This window comes from Pongo pygmaeus, chromosome 7 (genome assembly GCF_028885625.2).
Source record: "Pongo pygmaeus isolate AG05252 chromosome 7, NHGRI_mPonPyg2-v2.0_pri, whole genome shotgun sequence".
Classification (NCBI taxonomy): Eukaryota; Metazoa; Chordata; class Mammalia; order Primates; family Hominidae; genus Pongo; species Pongo pygmaeus.
In genome coordinates, this window is record NC_072380.2 from 100,066,367 (window position 1) to 100,094,259 (window position 27,893).

General features: G+C 35.7%; 1 long non-coding RNA gene across 2 annotated transcripts in view; it reads right to left on the reverse strand.

The window, feature by feature from the left end:
• The window catches only part of LOC134740118 (uncharacterized), a 54,633-nt gene extending 27,510 nt beyond the window's left edge, over window positions 1–27,123 (reverse strand). The window contains exons 1-2 of one of the 2 annotated variants that reach the window (XR_010127356.1): window positions 27,036–27,119; window positions 17,001–17,100 (exon numbers count right to left, since the gene is read on the reverse strand). This is a non-coding gene — a long non-coding RNA (uncharacterized LOC134740118). Of the gene's footprint in view, window positions 1–17,000; window positions 17,101–27,035 lie in introns of both variants that reach the window. The other variant, XR_010127355.1, reaches the window with a different exon arrangement.
• Window positions 27,124–27,893: the final 770 nt, after the last annotated feature.

Sequence of the window (27,893 nt, forward strand, 5' to 3'; positions counted from 1 at the left end):
CCCTCCCCAGTGATAAGTCTGCAATGCAGCTGCTGCTATCTCCACTCAAATATTCCACCTGCATCCTGGGATCACCCTGCCCCTGACTACCATAGCCAGTGCCTGCACACACCACCAGTGACCCTGAAGACAGGTCTGCCCAGTCCAGCTCTGCCCCTCCCAGTGTCCAAGAATGCCATCAGGGATATGGGTATCACCCAGCCCCATCCACTACCATTGGCACCTAAGAACTCCTCCTGGGTACCTGAGGTCAGGCCCACCCAACCTACCACTACCACCACAACTGGCACTAAGCAGCACACACCATCTGCTGGCCTAGTGACTGACCTGACCAGCCCATTGCAACCACTAACAACACCAGTGCATACCACTTGGGAGCCAGAAGGTTGCCCTGCCACTGCCATTGCCATTGCCCAAGCCACACCTGCTTGCCAGGGACTCAAGAACACACTCTCTTAACTGGCTCACTGCTACCACTAATGGCACCTGAGCAAGAATCCTAGAAGCCCAAGAATAGGCTTGCCTGGACTCACTAACACTGATGCCAGTATACAACACTCTGGGGCCCAAGGACAGTCATGTTCAGCTTACACTAACACCACTGGGGCTTGAGGACTGGGCCACCTGGCATCTTCATTGCCAGCAAAATCTCACCACAACCTCCACCAACCAACATACCCTAAGCCCCTGAGGAAATCACAGATATGACTGACACTGTTTATAGCCAAAGAAATTGTACACAGATTACACTACTGTACGTAATCAGACTCAAAGCCAAAGTGCCCTACCCAGCCAACACCATAGATACATCTTCAAGAAAAAGTCCTCTCATATTAAAACATTTTTTTTTTAAAAATGGAAGAAGTGACTATTATACCAGATGCACAGATATCAATGTAAGGACACAAGAAATGAAAAAACAAGAAAATATTACATTTCCAAAGGAACACAATAATTCTCCAGCAACAGATTCCAGTGAAACAGAACTTTATAAAGTCTCAAGAAAAGAATTCAAAATAATGATTTTTTAAAAATCTCAGTGGGATGCAAAAGCACAAAAGCAAACAATACAAAGAAGTCAGAACACCAATTCAGGATATGAATGAGAAATTCATCAGGTAGATAGAATTCATGAGAAAGATTCAAACAGAAATTCTGTAAATGAAGGATTTATGGAATGAAATAAAAAATGCACTCAAAATATTCCACAATATATTAAATCAAGCAGAAGAATTTCATAAATGCAAATAGGTGACACAATTTAGTCAAACAAAAGTTTTAAAAAATAAAATAAATAAGAATGAACAAAGTCTACATAGCATATGGGACACAATAAAGTGACCAAATATTTTAATTTTCCATGTCCCAAAAGGCAAAGTGAAAACCAAAGGGATAGAAAACATATTTAGTGAAATAATAGCCAAAAACCTTACCAGTCTAGCATCTGGATACAGGAAGATCAGAGATCCCCAAAAATATTCAATTCAAAAGGTCTTCTTCAAGGGATATTATAGTCAAGCTGTTAAAAGTCAAAGACAAAGAGAGAATTCTAAAAACAGCAAGAGAAAACAGCTAGACATTTATAAGGGAATCTTCATCAGATTAACAATAGATTTCTCAGCAGAAAACTTACAAGTCAGGGAGGAATTGGAAGATATATTCAAAGTGCTAAAAGGGGAAAAACAAAAACAAAAACAACAAAAACCACCCTTCAAGGGTACTACACCATTCATAAATTTATGAAGTCATCCTTCATAAATTAAGGAGAAATAAAGTCTTTCTCAGACAAGCAAAAGCCGAGGGAATTCATTATCTCTACACTGGCCATACAAGAAATGCTTAAGAGAGTCCTAAACCTGGAAGTGGAAGAACAAAAATCTACCACCAAGAAAATGCGTGGAAGTATGATACTCATTGGTAGAACAAACACACAAATAAGGAAAAGAAAGAACTCAAATGCTACCACCACAGAGAATCACAAAACTACAATTATAAACAAAAACAGAAAAATAAAGGAACAAAGGATATCTAAAACATACAAAAATGAATTAACAAAACAACAGGAATAAGCTCTCATATATCAATAATAAACTTAAATGTAAATGGATTAAATTTTCCACTTAAAAGATATGGACTGGTTGAATGGATTGAACCAAAATGAACAACTATATGCTACCAACAAGAAATTCATCTCATCAGTAAAGACGTATAAACTGGAAGTCAAGATGTGAAAAAAGATATTCCATGCAAACAGAAAATAAAAGCAAGCAGAAGTAGCTATACTTGTAACAGATAAAACAGACTTTAAGTCAGAAACAGTAAAAAGAGGAAAGAAAGTTACTATATAATGATAAAGAGATCAGTACAGGAGAAGTATATAATAATTCTAACATATATTCACCCAACAATGGAACATCCACATATAGAAAGCAAATGTTATTAGATCTAAAGGAAGAGATGGACTCCAATACAAAAATACTTGGGAAGCTCAACAAGCCAAATTTCAGCATTAGACAGATCATTTAGACATAAAATTAACACAGAAACATGGGCTTTTAACTGCATTTTATATCAAATGGACCTAATAGACAATTAGAAAGCATTTCCTCTAACAGCTACAGAATATACATTTTTCTAATCAACACATGGAACATTCTCCAGAATGACTACATTAGGACACCAAACAATTCCTGACATTTTAAAATATTGAAATCTATTAAGTATCTTCTCAGACTACAATGGAATAAAACTGGAAAACAATAACAAAAGAAACTTGGGAAGCTGTACAAATAAATGGAAATTAAACAACATGCTCCTGAGTGACCATTGGGTCAAGGAAGAAATGAAAGAAGAATTTAAAAAATCTGGAAATACTTGAAAATCAAAACATGACACAGCAAAACCTATGGGATACATCAAAAGCAGTACTAAGAGGAAAGTTTATAGCAGTAAACAACTATATGCAAAAAGTAGAAAGATTTCAAATAAACAATCTAATCATACACCTCAAGAAACTAGAAAAGCAAGAAAAAAACAAGCTCAAAATTAGTAGAAGGAAAGAAATAATAAAAATCAGAGCAGAATTAAATGCAATAGTGACTTTAAAAAATACAAAGATTAGTGAAATGAAACATTGATTTTTTGAAAAAATAAAAGCAATACACCACTAGCAGGACTCACCAAGAAGAGAGAAGACCCTATTTAATAAAATCTGAAATGAAAGAGACATAACACTGATACCACAGAAATATAAAATATCATCAGAGACAATTATGAACAACTATACACTGACAAACTGGAAAACCTAGAGAAAATAATAAATTCCTGGACACATACAACCTACCAAGATTAAATAAGAAATAAACAGAAAACCTGAGCAGACCTATAAAAAGTCATACCATTGAATCCATAATTAAGTCTCCAAAAAATCAAAGCCCAGAACCAGATGGCTTCACTTGCCAAATTCTACCAAACTTACAATGTAGAACTAATACCAATTCTTTTCAAACTATTCCAAAAAAAATTTAAAAGGAATTCTTCCTAACTCATTTTATCTGCCTAGAATTACCCTGATACTAAAACCAGACAAAGATGCAACAGAAACAGAAAACTACAGGCCAATATCCCTGATAAATATAGACACAAAAATTCTCAACAAAATACTAGGAAAACAAATCCAACAACAAATCAAAGAGATAATATACCATGATCTCCTGGGATTTATCCCAGGGATGCAAGGACAGTTCAACATATGATAATAAATTTGATACATCATATCAACAGAATGAAAGACAAAAACCATATGATCATCTCAATAAATTGCAGAAAAAGCATTTAATAAAATTCAATGTCCCTTTATGATAAAAACTTTCAACAACGTAGATACAGAAAGAACATACTTCAACATAATTAAGGCCGTGTATAACAGTCCCACAAATTGAATGGGGAAAAGCTGAGAGACTTCCCTCTAAGAAGTGGAATAAAACAAGGATGCCCATTTTTACCACTCCTATTCGACATAGTATTACGTGTCATAGCTAGAGCAATCAGGCAAGAGAAAGAAATAAAAGGCACCCAAATCAGAAAAAAAGGATATCAGATTGTTCCTTTTGCAGATGACAGGATCTTATACCTAGAAAAACCTAAAGACTCCACCAAAATCTCTCAGACCTGATGAATAAATTTGGTAGGGTTGCAGGATACAAAATCAACCTAGAAATATCCATAGTGTTTTTTGTTTTTTTGTTTTTGTTTTTGAGACGGAGTCTCGCTCTGTCACCCAAGCTGGAGTGCAGTGGCACGATCTCGGCTCACTGCAAGCTCTGCCTCCCGGGTTCACACCGTTCTCCTGCCTCAGCCTCCTGAGCAGCTGGGACTACAGGTGCCGGCCACCACACCCGGCTAATTTTTTGCATTTTTTTTTTTTTAGTAGAGACGGGTTTTCACCATTTTAGCCAGGATGTTCTCGATATCCTGACCTCATGATCCGCATGCCTCGGCCTCCCAAATTACTGGGATTACAGGCATGAGCCACCCTGCTCAGCCAGAAAATATCCATAGTGTTTATATGCACCAATAATGAACTAGCTGAGAAAGAAATCAAGAAGGCAATCTCATTTGCAATAGCTCCAAAAAGGAGACATAGGAGTAAATTCAACCACAAAGGTGAAAGTCCTCAACAAGGAAAATTACAAAACACTGATGAAATAAACAAAAAAGAACACAAACAAATGGAAAGACATCCTAAGCTCATAAATCAGAAGAATTAATATCATTAGCATGACCATACTACCCAAAGCAATCTACATATTCAATGCAATCCCTATCAAAATACCAATGACATTCATCACAGAATTAGGAAAAAAAAATCCTAATATTCATATGGAACCAAAACAGAGCTTGAATAGCCAAAGAATTCCTTAGCAAAAGGAAAAAAACTGGAGACATCACACTTTCTGACTTCAAAATATGTTCCAAGGATATAGTAACCAAAACAGCATGATACTGGTATAAAAACACATAGACCAACAAAACAGAACGGAGAACTCAGAAATAAGTCAATGTCTTTACAACCAACTGATTTGTCTTTATTACAGACATTTCTGATAGATTTTCTAATTTTTTAAATTAGAATAAAACATATACATTAAATAATTCACTGAAAAGCCATTTTAATAAAATAAAGCTATTACCAATGAGGAAATAAATCTTTCCAATGTTACGTAAAAATAAATAAAGTATAATATATTTTTCTTTTCACTGCTGTCATGGTTTAGGTGCAGAATTGCTGTATGGATTGCTTCCAAGATGTTACAGCAAAAGATACGAGAAAATTTTAACCAGAGAAATGGTTTATTCATAGCATTTAATCTATATATGCTTTAATATTACAATTAAATCATTATCTAAAGTAATAGGAATCTCTGAAGATTGAGTGTCAATTTTAAACTTAAAAATAGAAAAAGATGGTAATTGGCAGTGTAATGAAAGATCATACATGGTCAGTCAATGTGATTTGCAACTTCAGAAATACAGCTTTGAAGTTAATTCAACAGTTATAAAAGAGGAAGAAAAGAGTTTTAGATTACAAGTATAGCAGATAAACTTTTCCATATTATATACCATGCTTCATTGAACTGAATATCCAATTAAAGCAGAAAATATTGTAAACAAAATTTTGGTGAACATGTTAAGTCAAAATATTAAATCTTGATCTCTTAGTCATATAAGTGTGCATTACTCCATTTTCATGCTGCTGATAAGAGCATACCCAAGACTAGGCAATTTACAAAAGAAAGAAGTTTAATGGACTTACATTCTACATGACTGGGGAGGCCTCATGATTATGGTGGAAGGTAAGGAGGAGTAAGTCACATCTTACATGGAAAGCAGCAGGCAGAAAGAGAGCTTGTGCAGAGAAACTCCATTTTTAATACCATCAGATCTCATGAGACTTATTCACTATCATGATAACAGCACAGAAAAGACCTTCCCCCATGATTCAATTACCTCACACCAGGTCCCTCCCACAACATGTGGGAATTCAAGATGAGATTTGGGTTCAGACACAGCCAAACCATACCATTCCACCCCGGCCCCTCGCAAATCTCATGTCCTCTCATTTCAAACCAAATCATGTCTTCCCAACAGTCTCCCAAAGTCTTAACTCATTACAGCATTAACTCAAAATTCCACAGTCCAAAGTCTCATCCAAGACAAAGCAAGATCCTTCAGCCTATGAGCCTGTAAAATCAAAAGTGAGTTAGTTACTTCCTAGATACAATGGGAGTACAGACATTGGGGTAAATACAGCCATTCTAAATCAGAGAAATTGGCCAAAACAAAGGGGCTACAGGCCTCATGCAAGTCCAAAATTCAGCAATGCAGTCAAATCTTAAAGCTCTGAAATGATCCCCTTTGACTCCATGTGCCACATCCAGGTCACGCTGATTTAAGAGGTGGGTTCCCATGGTCTTGGACAGATCTGCCTCTGTGGCTTTGCAGGGTACAGCCTCCCTCCTAGCTGCTTTCATGGGACAGTGTTGAGTGTTTGTGGCTTTTCTAGGAGCATGGTACAAGCTGTCAGTGGATCTACCATTCTGGGGTGCGAAGGATGGTATCCCTCTTCTCACAGATTCACTAGGCAGTGCCCCATTAGGGACTCTATGTGGGGGCTCCAATCACACATTTCCCTTTCACACTGCCCTAGCAGAGGTTCTCCATAAGAGCCCCTGCAGCAAAATTCTGCCTGGATATCCAGGCATTTCCACACATCCTCTGAAATTTAGGTGGAGATTCCCAAACCTCAATTCTTGACTTCTGTTCACCTGCAGGCTCAACACCACGGAGACGTGCCAAGGCTTTGAAGCCACGGACCCCTGTACCTGGGCCCCTTTTAGTCACAGCTGGAGTGGCTGGGACGCAAGGCACCAAGTCCTTAGACTGCACATAGCATGGGGACCCTGGGCCCAGCCAACAAAACCATTATTTCCTCCTAGGCCTCCAGGCCTGTGATTAGAGGGGCTGCCACGAAGACCTCTGATGTGCCCTGGAGACATTTTTTTCATTGTCTTAGGGATTAACATTTGGCTCCTGATTACTTATGCAAGTTTCTGCAGTGAGCTTGAATTTATCCTCAGAAAATGGGATTTTCTTTCCTATTGCATTGTCAGGCTGCAAGTTTTTTGAACTTTTCTGCTCTGTTTCCCTTTTAAAACTGAATGCCTTTAACAGTACCCAAGTCACCTCTTAAATGCTTTGCTGCTTAGAAATTTCCTCTGCCAGATATCCTAAATCATCTCTCTCTATTTCAAAATTCCACATATCTCTACTGCAGTGGCAAAATGCCACCAATCTCTTTGCTAAAACATAATAAGAGTCACCTTTGCTCCAGTTCCAAAGAAGTTTCTCATCTCCATCTGAGACCACCTCAGCTTGAACCTTATTGTTCATATCATTATCAGCATTTTTGTCAAAGCCATTCAACAAGTCTCTGGAAGTTCCAAACTTTCCCACATTTTCCTGTCTTCTTCTGAGCCCTCCAAACTGTTCCAACCTCTGCCTACTACCCAGTTCCAAAGTTGCTTACACATTTTTGGGTATCTTTTCAGTAACACCCCACTCCTGGTACTGATTTACTGTATTATTCCTTTTTCACGCAGCTGATAAAGACATACCTGAGACTGGGCAATTTACAAAAGAAAGAAGTTTAATGGACTTACAGTTCCACATGATGGGGGAAGCCTCAAAATCATGGTGGAAGGCAAGGAGGAGCAAGTCACATCTAACATGGATGGCAGCAGGCAAAAAGAGAGCTTGTGCAGGGAAACTCCAGTTTTTAAAACCATCAGATATCATGAGACTTATTCAGTATCACAAGACAGCACAGGAAAGACCTGCCCCCCATGTTTCAATTACCTCCCACCAGGTTCCTCCCACAACACATGAGAATTCAAGATGAGACTTGAGTGGGGACACAGTCAAACCATATCAAAGTGCATATGTGCTTGAAGAGATTTTCTTTAAAAATAAAAATAATCATTTTTAAAAATCTTAGAATTATAGAACTCTACTAAGGTATAGACTTAATGTGTTTCTCATAGAATGCATGTACCTTGAGTTCTTGCGATGCATGAGTTTAAGCAAGTTAAAGTAACCATCTATGTTTTCAATACCCCATATTAAACTTTGGTTGAGAATGCATGGGATGAAATAAACAATGAGAAAGGGACAAAAATGACAGAGAAACACACTTTTTGCTTATTTTTTAAAATTTAAATTGAATAATTTTTAATTGAAGGACAAATATATTACACACAGGGCAAATATACCTTTGTAAGAGAGCATGGCTCCAAAAGAGTGTTGCCAACTTATTTTTTATTGGTATGTGTTTCCTCTAGAAAAATGACATTTAATTCTTTGTTTATTTTCCTTTTCTTGGAATGGATGGGATTGTGGGGTAGGAGAAAAGACGTTATCCATTTTGATGTTAGAAAAAGCAGCCTCAGCTTCTACTTATAGTCTTTTTCTCTCATGTCCTCACAACCCTACCCTAGGTCTAATCTTTAAAGTTCTTTTTCTCCACCTCGGTCTCAATCTCACGTGGTTCATATATGGACAAACACAGACAAACCCTTACACTTATTTCTTCCTCAGCAGTATTCCATTTTTAAAAGATATAAACATAGTTCTTTTATAAAAAGAATTTGAACTTTTTAAAAATAAGTAAAACTTCACAGCTCAACAAGGCCTACTGCCTCTAGACTCCACCTCTGTGGGCAAGGCATAGATGAACAAAAGGCAGCAGACAACTTTTGCAGACTTAAACATCCCTGTCTGACAGCTCAGAGATATGTTGCTTTCAGACTAGATAGGTAGTTTATGATATGAAAGAGCTTCCAAAAAAATGGTCAATTTAGTATCAACCAGTCTGTCTCATTATGTCTCATTGATAGCCTCAAACAATTTTATTTGTTTAAGGAAATAGAAGCAAAGTCCTATACTACATTTTTTTTCACTGGATCTAGTAGAGGGGGAAAAATCCCTTGTTCTTTCCTTTTTTCTTCATTGTGTAGTTGCTCTTAATATCCTGTAACATTTATAAGAAAAACGGTTATATATCCTAGTTCACATGCCTATGGATTATATTATCACATAAAAATACATGAATATAAAGTTACAAGGGCAGGCACCAAAGTGACTACATTTGGTTGCTTCAGTCTAAGATTGGATGTATATTTCCATTTCCTAGATGAAAAATAAGTCAATCAAGATTACTTTTGATTTTTAAAAATATTCTCCAAAGGATTTCAAAAATGCAAACACCTCATAATATAGGCAGCTGCCCTCTGGGACAAAGTTTCCAGAGGAAGGATCAGGCTGCAATATTTGCTGTTCTGCAATATTCGCTGTTCTGCACCCTCCGCTGGTAATACCAAGGAAAACAGAGTCTGGAGTGGAACTCCAGCAAACTCCAACAGATCTGCAGCTGAGCGACCTAACTGTTAGAAGGAAAACTAACAAACAGAAAGGAATAGCATCAACATCAACAAAAATCATCTACACCAAAACCCCATCTGTAGGTCACCAACATCAAAGACCAAAGGTAGATAAAACCACAAAGATGGGAAGAAACCAGAGCAGAAAAGTTGAAAATTCTAAATATCAGAGCACCTCTTCTCCTCCAAAGGATTGCAGCTTCTCGCCAGCAATGGAACAAAGCTGGACGGAGAATGACCGTGATGAGCTGACAGAAGTAGGCTTCAGAAAGTTGGTAATAACAAACTTCTCTGAGCTAAAGAAGGATGTTCAAACCCATTGCAAGGAAGCTAAAAATGTTGACAAAAGATTAGATGAATGGCTAACTAGAATAAACAGTGTAAAGAAGACCTTAAATGACTGATGGAGCTGAAAACTATGGCAGGAGAACTTTGTGACACATGCACAAGCTTCAATAGCCGATTTGATCAAGTGGAAGAAAGGGCATCAGTGACTGAAGATCAAATTAATGAAATAAAGCAAGAAGACAAGGTGAGAGAAAAAAGAGTAAAAAGAAACGAACAAAGCCTCCAAGAAATATGGGTCAATGTGAAAAGACCAAATCTATGTTTGACTGGTGTACCTGAAAGTGATGGGGAGAATGGAATCAAGTTGGAAAACACTCTTCAGGATATTACCCAGGAGAACTTCCCCAACCTAGTAAGGTAGGCCAACATTCAAATTCAGGAAATACAGAGAACACAACAAAGATACTCCTCGAGAAGAGCAACCCCGAGAAACATAATTGTCAGATTCACCAAGGTTGAAATGAAGGAAAAAGTGTTAAGGGCAGCCAGAGAGAAAGTCAAGTTACCCGCAAAGGGAAGCCCATCAGACTAATAGCAGATCTCTTGGCAGAAACCATACAAGCCAGAAGAGAGTGGGGGCCAATATTCAACATGCTTAAAGAAAAGGGCTTCCAACCCAGAATTTCATATCCAGCCAAACTAAGCTTCATAAGTGAAGGAGAAATAAAATCCTTTACAGACAAGCAAATGCTGAGAGATTTTGTCACCACCAGGCCTGCCTTACAAGAGCTCCTGAAGGAAGCACAAAACATGGAAAGAAACAACCGGTACCAGCCACTGGAAAAACAGGCCAAATTGTAAAGACCATCAATGCTATGAAGAAACTGCATCAATTAACGGGCAAAATAACCACCGAACATCATAATGACAGGATCAAATTCACACATAATAATATTAACCTTAAATGTAAATGGGATAAATGCCCCCAATTAAGAGACACAGGCTGGCAAATAGGACAAAGAGTCAAGACCCATCAGTGGGCTATATTCAGGAGACCGACCTCACGTGCAAAGACGCACATAGGCTCAAAATAAAGGGATAGAGGAAGATCTACCAGGCAAATGGAAAGCAAAAAAAAGTAGGGGTTGCAATCTTAGTCTCTGATAAAACAGACTTTAAACCAACAAAGATCAAAAGAGACAAAGAAGGCTATTACATAAAGGTAAAGGGATCAATTCAACAAGCAGAGGTAATTATCCTAAATATATATGCACCCAATACAGGAGCACCCAGATTCATAAAGCAAGTCATTAGAGACCTACAAAGAGACCTAGACTCCCACACAATAATAATAGGAGACTTTAACTCCCCACTGTCAATATTAGACAGATCAACAAGACAGAAGGTTAACAAGGAGATCCAGGATCTGAACTCAGCTCTGCAACAAGGAGACCTAATAGACATTTACAGAACTATCCCCACCAAATCAACAGAATATATACTCCTCTCAGCACCACATCGCACTTATTCTAAAATTGACCACATAATTGGAAGTAAAGCACTCTTAAAAGAACAGAAATCACATCAAACTGTCTCTCAGGCCACAGTGCAATCAAATTAGAACTCAGGATTAAGAAACTCACTCAAAACCACACAATTACATGGCAACTGAACAACCTGCTCCTGAATAACTACTGGGTAAATAATGAAATGAAGGCAGAAATAAAGATGTTCTTTGAAACCAATGAGAACAAAGACACAACGTATCAGAATCTCTGGGACACATTTAAAGCAGTGTGTAGAGGGAAATTTATAGCACTAAATGCCCACAAAAGAAAGCAGGAAAGATCTAAAACCGACACCTTAACATCACAATTAAAAGAACTAGGGAAGTAAGAGCAAACAAATATCAAAAGCTAGCAGAAGGCAACAAATAAGTAAGATGAGAGCAGAACTGAAAGAGAGACACAAAAACCCCTTCAAAAAATCAATGACTCCAGGAGCTGTTTTTTTTTGAAAACATCAACAAAAGTGATAGACTGCTAGCAAGATTAATGAAGAAGAAAAGAGAGAAAACTCAAACAGATGCAATAAAAACTGATAAAGGCGATATCACCACCGATTCCACAGAAATACAAACTACCATCAGAGAATACTATGAACACCTCTACGCAAATAAACTAGAAAATCTAGAAGAAATGGATAAATTCCTGGACACATACACCCTCCCAAGACTAAACCAGGAAGATGTTGAATCTCTGAATAGACCAATAACAGGAGCTGAAATTGATGCAATAATTAATAGCCTACCAACTAAAAATATCCAGGACCAGATGGATTGACAGCCAAATTCTAACAGTGGTACAAAGAAAAGCTGGTACCATTCCTTCTGAAACTATTCCAATCAATAGAAAAAGAGGGAATCCTCCCTAACTCGTTTTATGAGGCCAGCATCATCCTGATACCAAAGCCTGGCAGAGACACAACAAAAAAAGAGAATTTTAGACCAATATCCTTGATGAACATTGATGTGAAAATCCTCAATAAAATACTGGCAAACCTAATCCAGCAGCACATCAAAAAGCTTATCCACCATGATCAAGTCAGCTTCATCCCTGGGAGGCAAGGCTGGTTCAACATATGCAAATCAATAAACATAATCCATCACATAAACACAACCAATGACAAAAACCACATGATTATCTCAACAGATGCAGAAAAGGCCTTCGACAAAATTCAACAGCCCTTCATGCTAAAAATTCTCAATAAACTAGGTATTGATGGAACGTATCTCAAAATAATAAGAGCTATTTATGACAAACCCACAGCCAATATCATACTGAATGGACAAACACTGGAAGCATTCCCTTTGAAAACTGGCACAAGACAAGGATGACCTGTCTCACCACTCCTATTCAACATAGTGTTGGAAGTTCTGGCCAGAGCAATCAGGCAAGAGAAAGAAAGAAAGAGTATTCAATTAGGAAATGAAGAAGTCAAATTGTCCCTGTTTGCAGACGACTTGATTGTATATTTAGAAAACCCCATTGTCTCAGCCCAAAATCTCCTTAAGCTGATAAGTAACTTGAGCAAAGTCTCAGGATACAAAATCAATGTGCAAAAATCACAAGCATTCCTATGCATCATTAACAGACAAACAGAGAGCCAAATCATGAGTGAACTCCCATTCACAATTGCTACAAAGAGAATAAAATACCTAGGAATCCAACTTACAAGAGATGAGAAAGACCTCTTCAAGAAGAACTACAAACCACTGCTCAAGGAAATAAAAGAGGACACAAACAAATGGAAGAATATTCCATGCTCATGGATAGGAAGAATCAGGACTGTGAAAATGGCCATACTGCCCAAAGTAATTTATAGACTCAATGCCATCCCCATCAAGCTACCAATGACTTTCTTCACAGAATTGGGAAAAACTACTTTAAAGTTCATATGGAATCCAAAAAGAGCCCGCGTTGCCAAGACAATGCTAAGCAAAAAGAACAAAGCTGGAGGCATCACACTACCTGACTTCAAGCTATACTACAAGTCTGCCATAATCAAAACAGCATGGTACTGGTACCAAAATAGATATATAGACCAATGGAACAGAACAGAGCCCTCAGAAATAACACGACACATCTACAACCATCTGATCTTGACAAACTTGACAAAAATAAGAAATGGAGAAAGGATTACCTATTTAATAAATGGTGCCGGGAAAACTGGCTAGCCATATATAGAAAGTTGAAACTGGATCCCTTCCTTACAACTTATACAAAAATTAATTCAAGATGGATTAAAGACTTAAATGTTAGACCTAAAACCATAAAAACCCTAGAAGAAAACCTAGGCATTACCATTCAGGACATAGGCATGGGCAAGGACTTCATGACTAAAACACCAAAAGCAATGCCAACAAAAGCCAAAATAGACAAACGGGATCCAATTAAACTAAAGAGCTTCTGCACAGCAAAAGAAACTACCATCAGAGTGAACAGGCAACCTACAGAATGGGAGAAAATTTTTGCAATCTACCCATCTGACAAAGGGCTAATATCCAGAATCTACAAAGAACTCAAACAAATTTACAAGAAAAAAACAACCGCATCAAAAAGTGGGCAAGGGATATGAACAGACGCTTCTCAAAATAACACATATATGCAGCCAACAGTCACATGAAAAAATGCTCATCCTCACTGGTCAGCAGAAAAATGCAAATTAAAACAACAATGAGATACCATCTCACGCCAGTTAGAATGGCAATCATTAAAAAGTCAGGAAACAACATATGCTGGAGAGGATGTGGAGAAATAGGAACACTTTTACCCTGTTGGTGGGAGTGTAAATTAGTTCAACCATTGTGGAAGACAGTGTGGCGATTCCTCAAGGATCAAGAACTAGAAATACCATTTGACCCAGCGATCCCATTACTGGGTATATACCCAAAGGATTATAAATCATGCTACTATAAAGACACATGCACACATATGTTTATTGCAGCACTGTTCACAATAGCAAAGACTTGGAAACAACCCAAATGTCCATCAATGATAGACTGGATTAAGAAAATGTGCCACATATACACTGTGGAATACTATGCAACCATAAAAAAGGATGAGTTCATGTCATTTGCAGGGACATGGATGAAACTGGAAACCATCATTCTCAGCAAACTATCACAAAGACAGAAAACGAAACACCACATGTTCTCACTCATAGGTGGGAACTGAACAATGAGATCTCTTGGACACAGGGCAGGGAACATCACACACAGGGGCCTGTTGGGAAGGTGGGAGGTTGGGGGAGGGATAGCATTAGGAGAAAAACCTAATGTAAATGATGAGTTGATGGGTGCAGCAAACCAACATGGCACATGTTTACCTATGTATCAAACCTACACGTTGTGCACATGTACCATAGAACTTAAAAGTATAATTAAAAAAAAATTTAAAAATATCTATAATCACTGCAAAAATGACGTGTAACTCACTTTTTGTTTTCTACATGATTTAACAAACTAAGATACTTCAAAAATTATTAGTCTAAATGCTAGTATTATTGTGCCTTTGGTTTATAACTCTGCATTTTATTTTCTATGTAACATAAGAGACTAATATATTTTTTAAATGAGTTTATGTTTGTAGACACACAATGTATAAAGATGTAATTTTGTGACATCACCAACTGAAAGTAGTAAGGGTGGGACTGTTAATGGAGCAAAATTTTTGTATATTATTGATGTTAAGCTGGTTTACATTTAACTTAGACTTAAGACTTTAGAATGTTAAATGCAATCCCCAAGAAAACTATAAAGAAAATAGCTAAATAATAGGAAATGAGAAAGGAATTTAAAACTTTCACTATAAAAATCAACTGAACATAAAAGAAGAGAGTAATGCAGGAAATTAGGTGGGAGAGCAGATATCAGGCATGTGGAAAACAAATAGCAAAATGACAGAAGTCACTCCATAATAGTAATACTTTAAATGTTAATGGATTAAACTGTCCTGCCCCATCAAAAAATAAAGATTGTAAGAATAAATTTTTTTAAATATCCAACTACATAGTGTCTACAAGACATTTACTTTAGATCCAAAGACACAAAAAGGTTAAAAGTGAAAAAATGCAAAAGGATATTTCATGCAAATAGTAACCAGAAGAGTGCAAGGGTAGCTATACTAATATCATACAAAATAGACTTTAAATAAAAAAGTTTGCAAGAGACACAGAAAGACATTATATATTTAAAAAAAGGTTCAATACAGCAAGAAGGTATAAACATTTACATGCTTAATAAGACCATCAAAATATATGAAGCAAAAAGTGAACAGTTCTATAATAATATTTAGAGACATCAATACTTCACTCTCAGAAATGGGTGGAACAACTAAATAGAAAATAATTAAGGATATAGAGGGCTTGAACAACACAATAAAACAACTAGATCTAACAGCCACAGAATACACATCTTCTGAAATGCACATGAGAGATTTTCCAGGATAGATCATATGTTAGGTCACAAATTAGTGCTCAATCAGTAAAATCAGTAAATAGTAGATATCATACAATGTATCTTCTTCACCACAGTGGTATAAATCAACAACAGAAGGAAAAATGAAAAATTTACAAATTTCTGAAAATTAAACAACATACTCTTAAACAACCTAGGATAAAAGGAGAAATCACAAGTGAAATTGGAAAATACTTAGAGAAGTTAAAATGAAAACACAATATATTAAAACTTATGAGACACAGCAAAAACAGTGCTAATGAAATTATTTATAAATATGAATGATCATATTAAAACACAAGGAAAAATATCAAGTCAATAACCTAACTTTTAACTTAAGTAACTAGAAAAAAAACCTAAACTCAAAACTAGCAGAAGAAAGTAAATAGTAAAGATTAGAGCAGAGATAAATAATTAAATGTAACAGATATAAATCTAGGAAAACAAAAGTTTGTTCCTTGAAAAGATCAATAAAATGGACAAACCTTTAGCTAGACTAAGAAAAATGAGAGAAGACTAAAATTACTAATATCAGAAACTCGAAGCATTACTACTGATTCTACAGAAATAAAAAGGATTGTATGAGAGTACTATGAACAATTATATGCCAACAGATTGGATAATCTAGATGAAATGAACAAATTCCTAGAAAAACATACCAATACTTAACCATGAAGAAATAGAGAATCTGAAGAACAGATAACTGATAAGGAGATTGAATCCATATTCAAAAATCTCCTAACAAAGAAAAGCCTTAGACCTGACTCTTTACCAGTGAATTTTAGAAAACATTTAAAGAACTAATAACAATTCATCTAAAACATTTCCAAAAATATTAACGAGAAGGAAATACTCCGTAACTCATTCTATAAGACCAGCATTACCCTGGTACCAATGACAGATATCCTTTATGAACATTGACGCAAAAATTGTCCAAAAAATACTTGCAAACTAAATTTGAGAGCACATAAAATGATTATACATCTCATGAGCAAGAGATATATTTTTGGAATGTAAGGATGGTTCATGGATTAATATAACAATTAATCAGTGTTATATACTACATCAATGAAGGGAAAAAATACAAACAAGTCATCTCAATTGATGCAGAAAAAGCATTTGACAAATTCAATACTTTTACATAATAAAAATACTCAACAAACCAGGAAAGTAATAAAAGGCATATATGTAAAACTTACAGTAAACAGCATACTCCATGGTGAAAGACTTAAAACTTTTCTTCCAAAATCAGGAACAAGGCAAGGGTGCCTGCTTTCACCACTTCTATTCAACACAGGACTGGAAATTAGTCAAGAAATTAGTCAAGAAAAATAAATAACAGAATTATCTCTTTTCAAAATTAAAATGATGTTATATACAGAAAACCCTAAAGACACTTACACACACACACACACACCTGCAGAAGTAGTGTGCTCCTTTATTTATGAGAGATACATTCCAATGCCCCCAGTGGATGCCTGAAAATGTAGATAGTACCTAATTACACATATATTATATTGTTTCCAATACATACATACCTATGATAAAATTTAATTTATAAATTAGGCACAGTAAGAGATTACCAGTAATAAGAAATAATAACTAGAACAATTATAACAATATAACAATATGCCAACATCACTACCCTTTCACTAGGGGATCATTTTTTTTTTTTTTTTGAGGTGGAGTCTCACTCTGTCACCCAGACTGGAGTGCAGTGGTGTAATCTCAGCTCACTGCAACCTCTGCTTCTCGGGTTCAAGTAATTCTCCTGCCTCAGCCTCCCAAGTAACTGGACCTACAGGTGCCTGCCACCACGCCCGGCTAATTTTTGTATTTTTAGTAGAGACGGGGATTCGCCATGTTGGCCAGGCTGGTCTCGAACTCTTGGCCTCAAGTGATCCACCTGCCTCAGCGACCATTATTAAATATAATAAGGACTACTAGAACACAAGCACTGCAATACTGTGACTGTTGGTCTGATAACCGTGATGCTACTAAGTGACTAATGAGTGGGTAACACACACAGTGTAAATATGCTGGACAAAAGGATTCTTGTTCCAGGTAGGATGGAGTAGGATGGCACAAGATTTCATCAGGCTACTCAGATAGGTGTGCAATTTAAAATTTGTGAATTTTTCATTTCTAGAATTTTCCATTTAATATTTTTGGACTACAGTTGACCCTAAGTAACTAAAACTATGGAAAGAAAACCATAAATAAGTGGGGGTTACTGTAATAAACAAATTCAGCAAAGTACAATAGCTGAATATAAATTCAACACACAAAAATCAGTTGCATTTCTGCACACTAACAATGAACCACCCAAAAAGGAAATTGAAAGAACAATTCAATTTATAATAGCATTACAAAGAACTAAATGCAGTCACGCACCACATAATCTTTTGGTCAGTGACAGACCTCATAAATAATAGTGGTCTCATAGGATTTTAATATCACATTTTACTTTACTTTTTACACGTTTCCATATGTTTAGATTCACAAATACTTACCATTGTGGTACAATTGTCTACAGTATTCAGTACAGTAAAACGTGCTCTACAGATTTGTAGCCTAGGTGCAATAAGCTATAGTGTAGGTATGTAGTAAGCTATACCATCTTGGTTTTTGTGAGTACACTCTGATGTTCACACAACAAAATCACCATCAGAACATGTCCCTGTCATTAAGCAACACATGACTGTATTTAGGAATAAACTTAACCAAAGAGGTGATTGACTTATACAATGAAAACTGTAAAACATTGATGAAGAAATTAAAGAAGATGCAAATAAATGATAAAACATCCACATTTGGGAATGGGAAGACTTAACACTGTTAAGCTGTAAATTGAAAGCAGTCTACAACTCAATGCCATCCTTGTCAAAATCCCAATGTAAAACCTATCCTAAAATTTATATAAAATTTCAAAAGACCCCACATAATCAAAACAATCCTGAAGAAGAAACAAGTTGGAGGACTCACACTGCTTCATTTCAAAACTCACTACAAAGCTAAAGTTATCAAAACAGTGTACTACTGACATAAAGACTGACATATAGACCACTGAAATAGAATAGACAGTCCAGAAATAAACCTTCCCATATATAGTTAAGGATTTCTTCAATATGGAACTAAAGGCACAGCCAAAAAAAAAAGGAAAAAACAGACAATTCAGACTTCTTGAAAATTTTAAAAATGTGTGCACCAAAAGACTATCAACAGAGTAAAAGGCAACCCACAGATTAGAGGAAGATAATTGTGAATGATATAAATGATAAGGGATTAATACCTAGAATACATAGAGAACTCTTAAAACTCAACAACAAAGAAAACTCATTTCAAATATGGGTAGAGGATCCAAACAGACATTTCTCCAAAGAAGATGTACAAATGGCCAGTAAGTACATGAAAAGATGCTCAACTTCACTAATCTTTAGGAAAATGCAAATTCAGATTACAAAGAGGTACCATCTCACACCTATTAGGATGGTTACTGTAACAAAATATAGAAAATAACAAATATTGGTGAGGATATGGAGAAATTAGAACCCTTGTACACCAGTGTTGGGAATGTACAAACAGCTTCTGTAGAAAATGTATAGTAATTTTCAAACATAAATTAAAAATAGAATTACCATATAACCTATCAATTTTACTTCTGGCTATACACTCCAGTGAATTGAAATAAGAGTCTCAAAGAGATGATATTTTTATACCCATGTTCATAAGTAGCACTATACACAATTGCTAAAACATGACAGCAATTCAAGTATTCATCAAGAGATAAATGAATAAGCAAAATATGATAGATACATTCAATGGAATATTATATATCTTTAAAAAGGAAGCAAATTCTCATGACCAGCCTGACCAACATGCTGAAACCCTGTCTCTACTAAAAATATAAAAATATTAGCCAGGTATGGTGGTGGGCGCCGGTAATCCCAGCTACTCAGGAGGCTGAGGCAGAAGAATCGCTTGAACCTGGGAGGCAGAGGTTGCAGTGAGCTGAGATCGTGCCATTGCACTACAGCCTGGGCAACAAGAGTGAAACTCCATCTTGAAAAAAAAAAACAAGGAAGCAAATTCTGATATATGCTACATATGGATGAACCTTGAGGACATTACACTAAATGAAATAAGCCGTCACTAAAAGACAAATACTATGAGATTCCTCCTATATGAGGTACTTGGAGTAGTCAGAATCATAGAGACAGAGCATAGAGTTGTGTTGTCAGAGGGTGGAGCAGGACTGAATGGGGATTTATTGTTTAATGGATATGGTGTTTCAGTTTTACATGAGAAAAAGAGTTCTGTAGATGGATAGTGGTGATTGGCTGCTCAACAATATGAATGTGCTTAATGCTACTGAGTACTAACTAGTACTGAGTACTGAATGGGGATTTATTGTTTAATGGATATGGTGTTTCAGTTTTACATGAGAAAAAGAGTTCTGTAGATGGATAGTGGTGATTGGCTGCTCAACAATATGAATGTGCTTAATGCTACTGAGTACTAACTAGTACTGAGTACTAAGTATATCCTACTATGTAATACCACTTAATAACTACTTAAATACTGTATTCTTAAAAATAATGAAGATAGTAAATTTTGTGTTCTGTATATTTTACCACAATAAAAAATTTGGAAAAAGAAAAGGATAACTTAATTACATAAGCAAGTTTCAAAGATTTTCCTACGGTTGCCCTTTATTATGATTAAAGTTTTTAGAATTACTTCCAGGAAAAGAACATGACGAAGCAGTTGTGAAGTTACAAAGCCTTAGAACAAAAGTTGATTGCAATTAAAAGTGATAACCGAGGACAAAAAAGAAAGTCCATAAGTCAGTGGAGGCCTATGCATAGATTTTACCCTCTTACCATGAAGGCAAAGTAAGAAACAGAGTCCTAAAACTCATTGCAGGACAGGTTGATGCGTCTCTTTTCCATTCCACAAATTAGAAACCTAGATTTTCCACAAAGAAACAAAGATGCTGACACAATACTTCAGCTGCATTATAGGAATCTTTTTGTCATCTGATCTAGGCACTTCATCACCAGGCATAATGATATTCCTAATGAAAACATCTTATAAGCATTAATCAGTTTATACATTAAATTTCAGAAGATTACATGTCTAACTGGCAGACTATCCTAGGCTGCTTCTCTACGTATAGGTAGCACTCTGAGGATATGATATTACTGCCCTGTAATGGGTGGAATGTAATAGAATTAGCTCAAATTACAATGTGTAAGAAATGATCCAGGATAATGGGAGTAACAGCTATACTTCATTACATTTATAAAAAGATTTTCAATTTATAAAATATGTGTTTTGTGCCCCTGTAAGGCAAGTAGAAGAAGTATTATTAAATTCCATTTTTAATAAAATATTCTGAAGTTTAAGGAAAGGAATGTCCACATTCACAAAGTTAATGAAATCAGGAGCTCAAGATATCTGTAGATGGGTTTCCGGTAAATATGATTTTGATGTCATAGCACAGATACAATTCGAATCAAAATCCAAGCAAGTTATTTAGTAGAATTTGACAAACTGATTGTAAAGTTTATATAGAGAGGAAAAAGAATCACAACATCCGACTTTAAGACCTACTATAAAGCTACAATAATCAAGGCAGTGCAGTATTGACGAAAGAACAGAGAAATTTATCAATGGAACAAAATAGCCCAGATAGACCCATAAAATTTAGTCAACTGATCTTTGACAAGATCCTCTGACAAAGGAACAAAGTCAATACAATGGGGCAAAGATGGTCTTTTCAACATATGCTGCTGGAACAACTGGACACCCATCTACAAAAGAAAACCAACTCCAGACACAGATCTTACACTCTTCATAAGAATTAACTCAAAGTGGAACATAGACCTAAATGGAAAACACAAGACTATAAAAACTCCTAGAAGATAACATATGAGAAAACCTATACGACCTTGGGTATTGCAATGACTCATTAGATATAATATTAAAAGACACATCCATGAAATATATCATTGGTAATCTGAACTGCAAAAAAATTAAAAACTTTTGCTCTGCAAAAGATAATGTTAAGAGACTGAGAAGATAAGCCACAAGGTGGGAGAAAATATTTGCAAAAGACACATCTGATAGCAGACTATTACTCTCTCTATTTCTCTCTCTCTCTCTCTCCATATATATATATATCCTCTATAACTATATTTATATATATAGTTTAAACTCAGCAACTATATATTTGCTATATTACTACAACAATTACTATACTATACTTACTATAAACTATATATCTATATATAGTTGTTGAGTTTAAACTATAGTAAGTATAGTATAGTAATAGTTGTTTTAGTAATATAGTAAACAAATAACATGATTTAAAAATGGGCCATTTTGAGTTGATTTTTGTATAAGGTAAGAGATGAGGATCCAGTTTCATTCTTCTACATGTGGCTTGCCAATTATCCCAGCAACATTTGTTGAATAGGGTATCCTTTCCCCACTTAATGTTTTTGTATGCTTTGTTGAAGATCAGTTGGCTGTGAGTATTTGGCTTTATTTCTGGGTTCTCTATTCTGTTCCATTGGTCTATGTGTCCATTGTTATACCAGTACCATGCTGTTTTGGCAACGATAGCCTTTTAAGTACAGTTTGAAGCTGGGTAATGCGATGCCTCCTGATTTGTTATTTTTGTTTAGTATTGCTTCGGCTATGTGGGCTCTGTTTTTGGTTCCATATAAATTTTTAGGATTGTTTTTTCTAGTTCTGTGAAGAATGTTGACAGTATTTTGATGGGAATTTCATTGAATCTGTAGATTGCTTTTGGCAGTATGGTCATTCTCACAATATTGATTCTACCCATCCATGAGCTAAAGACGGATCAAAGACTTAAATCCAAGACCTGAAACCACAAAAATTCTGGGAGATAACATCAGAAAAACTCTTCTAGACATTGGTTTGGCAAGGAATTCATGTCCAGGAACCCAAAAGCAAATGAAACACAAACAGCAATAAATAAATAGGACCTAATTAAATTAAAAAGCTTCTGCACAGCAAAAGAAATAACCAGCAGTGTAAACAGTAGGAGTAGGAGTAGGAGAGTAGGAGAAAATATTCACAAACTATGCATCCAACAAAGGACTAATATCCAGAATCTACAAGGGACTCAAACAAATCAGCAAGAAAGAACCAAATAATCCCATGATAAGGTGGGCAAAGGACATTAATAAACAATTCTCAAAAGAAGATATACAAATAGCCAACAGACATATGAAAAAAATGCTCAAAATCACTAATTATCACGGACATGCGAGTTAAAGCCACAATGAGATATCATCCTACTCCTACGAGAATGACCATAATTTAAAAACAAAACAAAAAAAAATGTTGGCATGGATGTGGTGAAAAGGGAATATTTCTACACTGCTGGTGGGAATGTAAACTAGTACAACCACTATGGAAAACAGCATGGAGATTCCTTACAGAATTAAAAGTAGAACTACCATTCAATCCAGCAATCCCACTACTGGATATCTACACAAAGGAAAATAAGTCATTATATGAAAAAGACACATGCACACGCATGTTTATAATAGCACAATTCTCAATTGCAAAAATATGGAAGTAACCTAAATGCCTATCAACCAATGAGTGGATAAAGAAAATGTGATATACATACACCACAGAATACTGCTCAGCTGTAAAGCAGAATGAAATAATGGCATTTGCAGCAACTTGGATGGAGTTGGAGACCATTATTCTAAGTGAAGTAACTCTACAATTGAAAACCAAGTATCTTACATTCTCACTTTAAAGTAGGAGCTAAGCTGAGGACGAAAAGGCATAAGAGTGATACAATGGACTTTGAGGACTTGGGGTAAAGGGTGGGAGACGGGTGAAGGATAAAAGACTACATATTGGGTACAGTGAACACTGCTGGGGTGACAAGTGTACCAACATCTCATTAAAAAAACTTATCCATGTAACCAAAAACCACGTGTTCCCCAAAAACTATTGAAATAAAATAAAAATAAAAATAAATGGGCCAAAGACCTTAACAGATATCACACCAAAGAGGTACAGACGGCAAATACGCACATTAAAAAAAACCCTACACACCCACTACAATGGCCAAAATCCAAAACAACACCAAATTTGTTGACAATAACAAATTCTGGTGAGGATGTAAAGCAGTCAGAACTCTCATTCATTGCTGATAGGAATGCGGAATGGTACAGTCTCTTTGGAAGACTCTTTTGTGGTTCCTAACAAAACTCAACATTCTTACCATAAAATCTAGCAATTGCACTTCTTAATATTTACCCAAAGGAGTAAAAATCTATGTCCACACAAAAATCTGTACAGGAGTTTTTATAGCAGCTTTATTTATAATTGTCAAATCTTGGAAGCAACCAAGATATCCTTCAGAGGGTGAATGGATAAATAAACTCTGGCACATTCAAACAATTAAATTTTACTCTGCGCTATAAAGAAATAACCTATCAAGCTATGAAAAGACATGGAATAACTTAAATGCAGGTTACTAAGTGAAAGATGCCAATCAGAAAAGGCTACTTATTGTATGATTCAAACACTATAACATTCTGGAAAAAGCAAAACTATGAGAACAGTTAAAAAAAATCAGAGTTTGACATGTGTTAGAGGGAGCACAGAGGATTTTAGGGCATTGAAATTATTATGTATAGTACTATAATGATGAATGAATGACATTTTACATTTGTCCAAACCCATAGAATGTATAATCCTAAAGTGAACTCTAGTACAAGCTATGAACTCTGGGTGATAATGATGTATCAATACAGATTTCTCAATTGTGACAAAAATACCACTCTGGTCAAGGATGCTGATAATGAGGGGAGCTATGTGTGAGTGGTGGCAGGTGATATATGGGAAATCTCTATACCTTCTACTCAAATTTGCTGCGAACCTAAATGCTCTAAAAAATAAAATCGTCTATTAAAAAAATACACACATATTGGAAAAGCAAGTGGAGAGTGGAACAGAGGCAGAAAAAGCAACCAGGGAAGAACTGCTTTGCAAAAGGATTTAAAATTACACTGTAAAAATATGCTGTTGCCTATCACAATAGACTGAGAAAATGAAACACTGTAAACATATTAGGAAAAACTGAAACCACAAATACTTTACCTGATTATGTCTTTCATTTTGGATTTCTCATTGGATTAACAGCATTCTCATTAATATTATCAATGTGTGATAACAATGCATTGCAGCATGAAATAAAATTAACTTAGATAAATGTAGTATCTACTCTCTAGAATCCTCTCATGTAGACAAAATACAGATGGAAGAGCATGCAAACACATGAACATTTTAATTCCAGATCAAATATGTGTTAACAATAAGAAAACCTCAACAGGACCTGAGAGCTAAGGCTTTCTTATAATTTACATGGGATTCACATGGAATATGCAATTGCATAATATGGAAGAATTATTCTCTCCCTTATTTCATTCATTTGGTTAAAGGACCATACTGGGGTAATTTTTCAATTTTAAATGTCATTTTTGCTGTTCTTTACCATTTTCTGCCTCAATGTTGCTAGCCTCTTAACCCTCTCACACATACACTTAGTTGTCTAGGCTGTCCTACACCCACTAGTGTTATGGACACAAATAGCCTTAGCTCACAAAGATTTCCAATCAACAAAAAACTTTCTTTTAAGTTCTTTCCCCTGCTTGTTTTCTGATAAAAAATGAAATGAAATGAAATGGAGATTTACTTTGTCAAGATGTGGAAACCTATTCACTCATTCACTGAAAGTTGTGCCTTTAAAAACTTGCTCAAGTCAGGGTATAGATTTAGAAGACTAATTTTATGTGTCAAATCTCAGCAAGACTATCTTGAGCCAATTTTTACTTTCTTAACATCTAGGGAAAAAATTATATGTGTTTATGTTTATACATACATATGTATATATATGTTTTACGTTTATACATATACATAATTTGAAGATTGCTCTTTTGTTTTACATTTAGTGCTCTACCTATATTTTAAAACAAAATAGTTCAATTTTGGAACTTTTTAAAATCTTTAAATTAACAATCATAAGCTGATTCCTAAATACATTTTGCTAATGATTATTTTCTGAATACATATTTTTAAAACACACAAGGAGAAAAAAAAAAAGCCCAAATTTAAACTTCAGCTGTAACCTATTGGTTGGTAATCTAACATCAAGAATGCAAATACATTTACTTTAGTCAGGGACCAACGCTTATTCATACCTGACTCAGAAGCATTTGAATATGGAACACCAACTCTAGGCAAATTAACAAACTACATAGAGGTAATTTTATAAGTTCCCTCTTTGTTTTCTTACATCATATTCTGAACTTACTTTGCCCTTAGTAATGCACAACTATTTCTCAGAGTATGAGACAGTCAATTTAAGATAAAGTAGTTTCCCCGTATCCAAAGAGGATACATTCCAAGACTCCCAATGGATGCCTGAAACCACAGATAATACCCAACATTTTATATAGAGTTTTCCTTATACCGACATACCTTTGATAAAGTTAAATTTACAAAAATTAGGCACAGTAAGAGAGTAGCAAGTATGACTAGTAAAAAACAGAACAATTATAATAAACACTATAATAAAAGTTATATGAATGTGGTCTCTCTCTCTCTAAATAGCTTATTTTTCAGACATCAGTTGACTGAGAGTAACTAATACTAGAGAAAGTGAAATTATAGAGAGGGGGGAATATTTTCAAACAAATTTTTTTAAGATGGAGAATCACTCTGTCGCCCAGGCTGGAGTGCAGTGGTGCAATCTCGGCTCACTGCAACCTCTGCCTCCCAGGTTCAAGCAATTCTCTTGCCTCAGCCTCCTGAGTAGCTGGGATCACAGGTGCGTGCCATTGAGCCCAGCTAATTTTTGCACTTTTAGTAGAGGTGGGGTTTCACCATGTTGACCATGGTTGGCCAGGCTGGTCTTGAACTCCTGACCTCAGGCTATCTGCCCGCCTCAGCCTCCCAAAGTGCTGGGATTACAGAAATGAGCCACTGCGCCAGCCTATTTTCAACATTTTTTATGTGCCACTTAAAAACAAAACAAAAACATCTATTGCCAATTAATCAAGGATACTCCGTCAATTGGAAGATGTAGCCTTGTATTAGTCTGTTTTCACACTACTATAAAGAACTGCCCAAGACTGGGTAATTTATAAAGGAAAGAGGTTTAATTGACTCACCATTCCACATGGCTGGGAAGGCCTCAGGAAATGTACAATCACGGCAGAAGGGGAAGCAGACACATCTTAGGTGACGTCAAGTGAGAGAGAGAAGTGCAAGCAGAGGAAATGCCAGACGCTTATAAAACCATCAGATCTCACGAGAACTCACTCACTATTATGAGAACAGCATGGGGAAAACCGCCCTCATGATTCAATCACCTCCCACCAGGACTCTCCCTCAACACCTGCGGATTACAATTCAAGATGAGATTTGGGTGGGGATACAAAGCCTAACTGTATCAAGCCTCATTTCACAGATGTTAAAATGTGGGAAATGATGGATATCTTAGAACATAAGAAATACTCCATTTGATAAGCCTTTTACTAGCCCTGAAATAAAGCCACGGCAATAGCAGAATTTCTGGTATTAATTTTTATATTTGTTGTAATGGCTCAGTAGTGATCAAAGTACTTTTGTGCCAGAATTGCCTATGTTCATGTAAAAATTCCCATATATAATAGGGTTCTTTATTTTTATTTGAAGTCTAAGCACCCATTGTAAAGGCTACTATAGATATTGTAGTAAATTTGGAAAGTCGATATTGATAAAGCTAAAAAAATCCATTTAGGTAAAACTAATAATCTTTGCTAGAGACTTCAAGTTTGCTTTTTGTAGCCAAATTTCCAGTCAGTTAGACATGACTTTGTTATTAAGGAGATATTTGCAAGCATACTTTACAAGTTAATAAAAATTTAATGGAATATATGAAAAAATGTTAGAATTATATAAACAATTATGTATACATACACACATATACACACAGTATATATAGTATATTGTGCATATATATGTGTGTGTGTATGAATATATATATA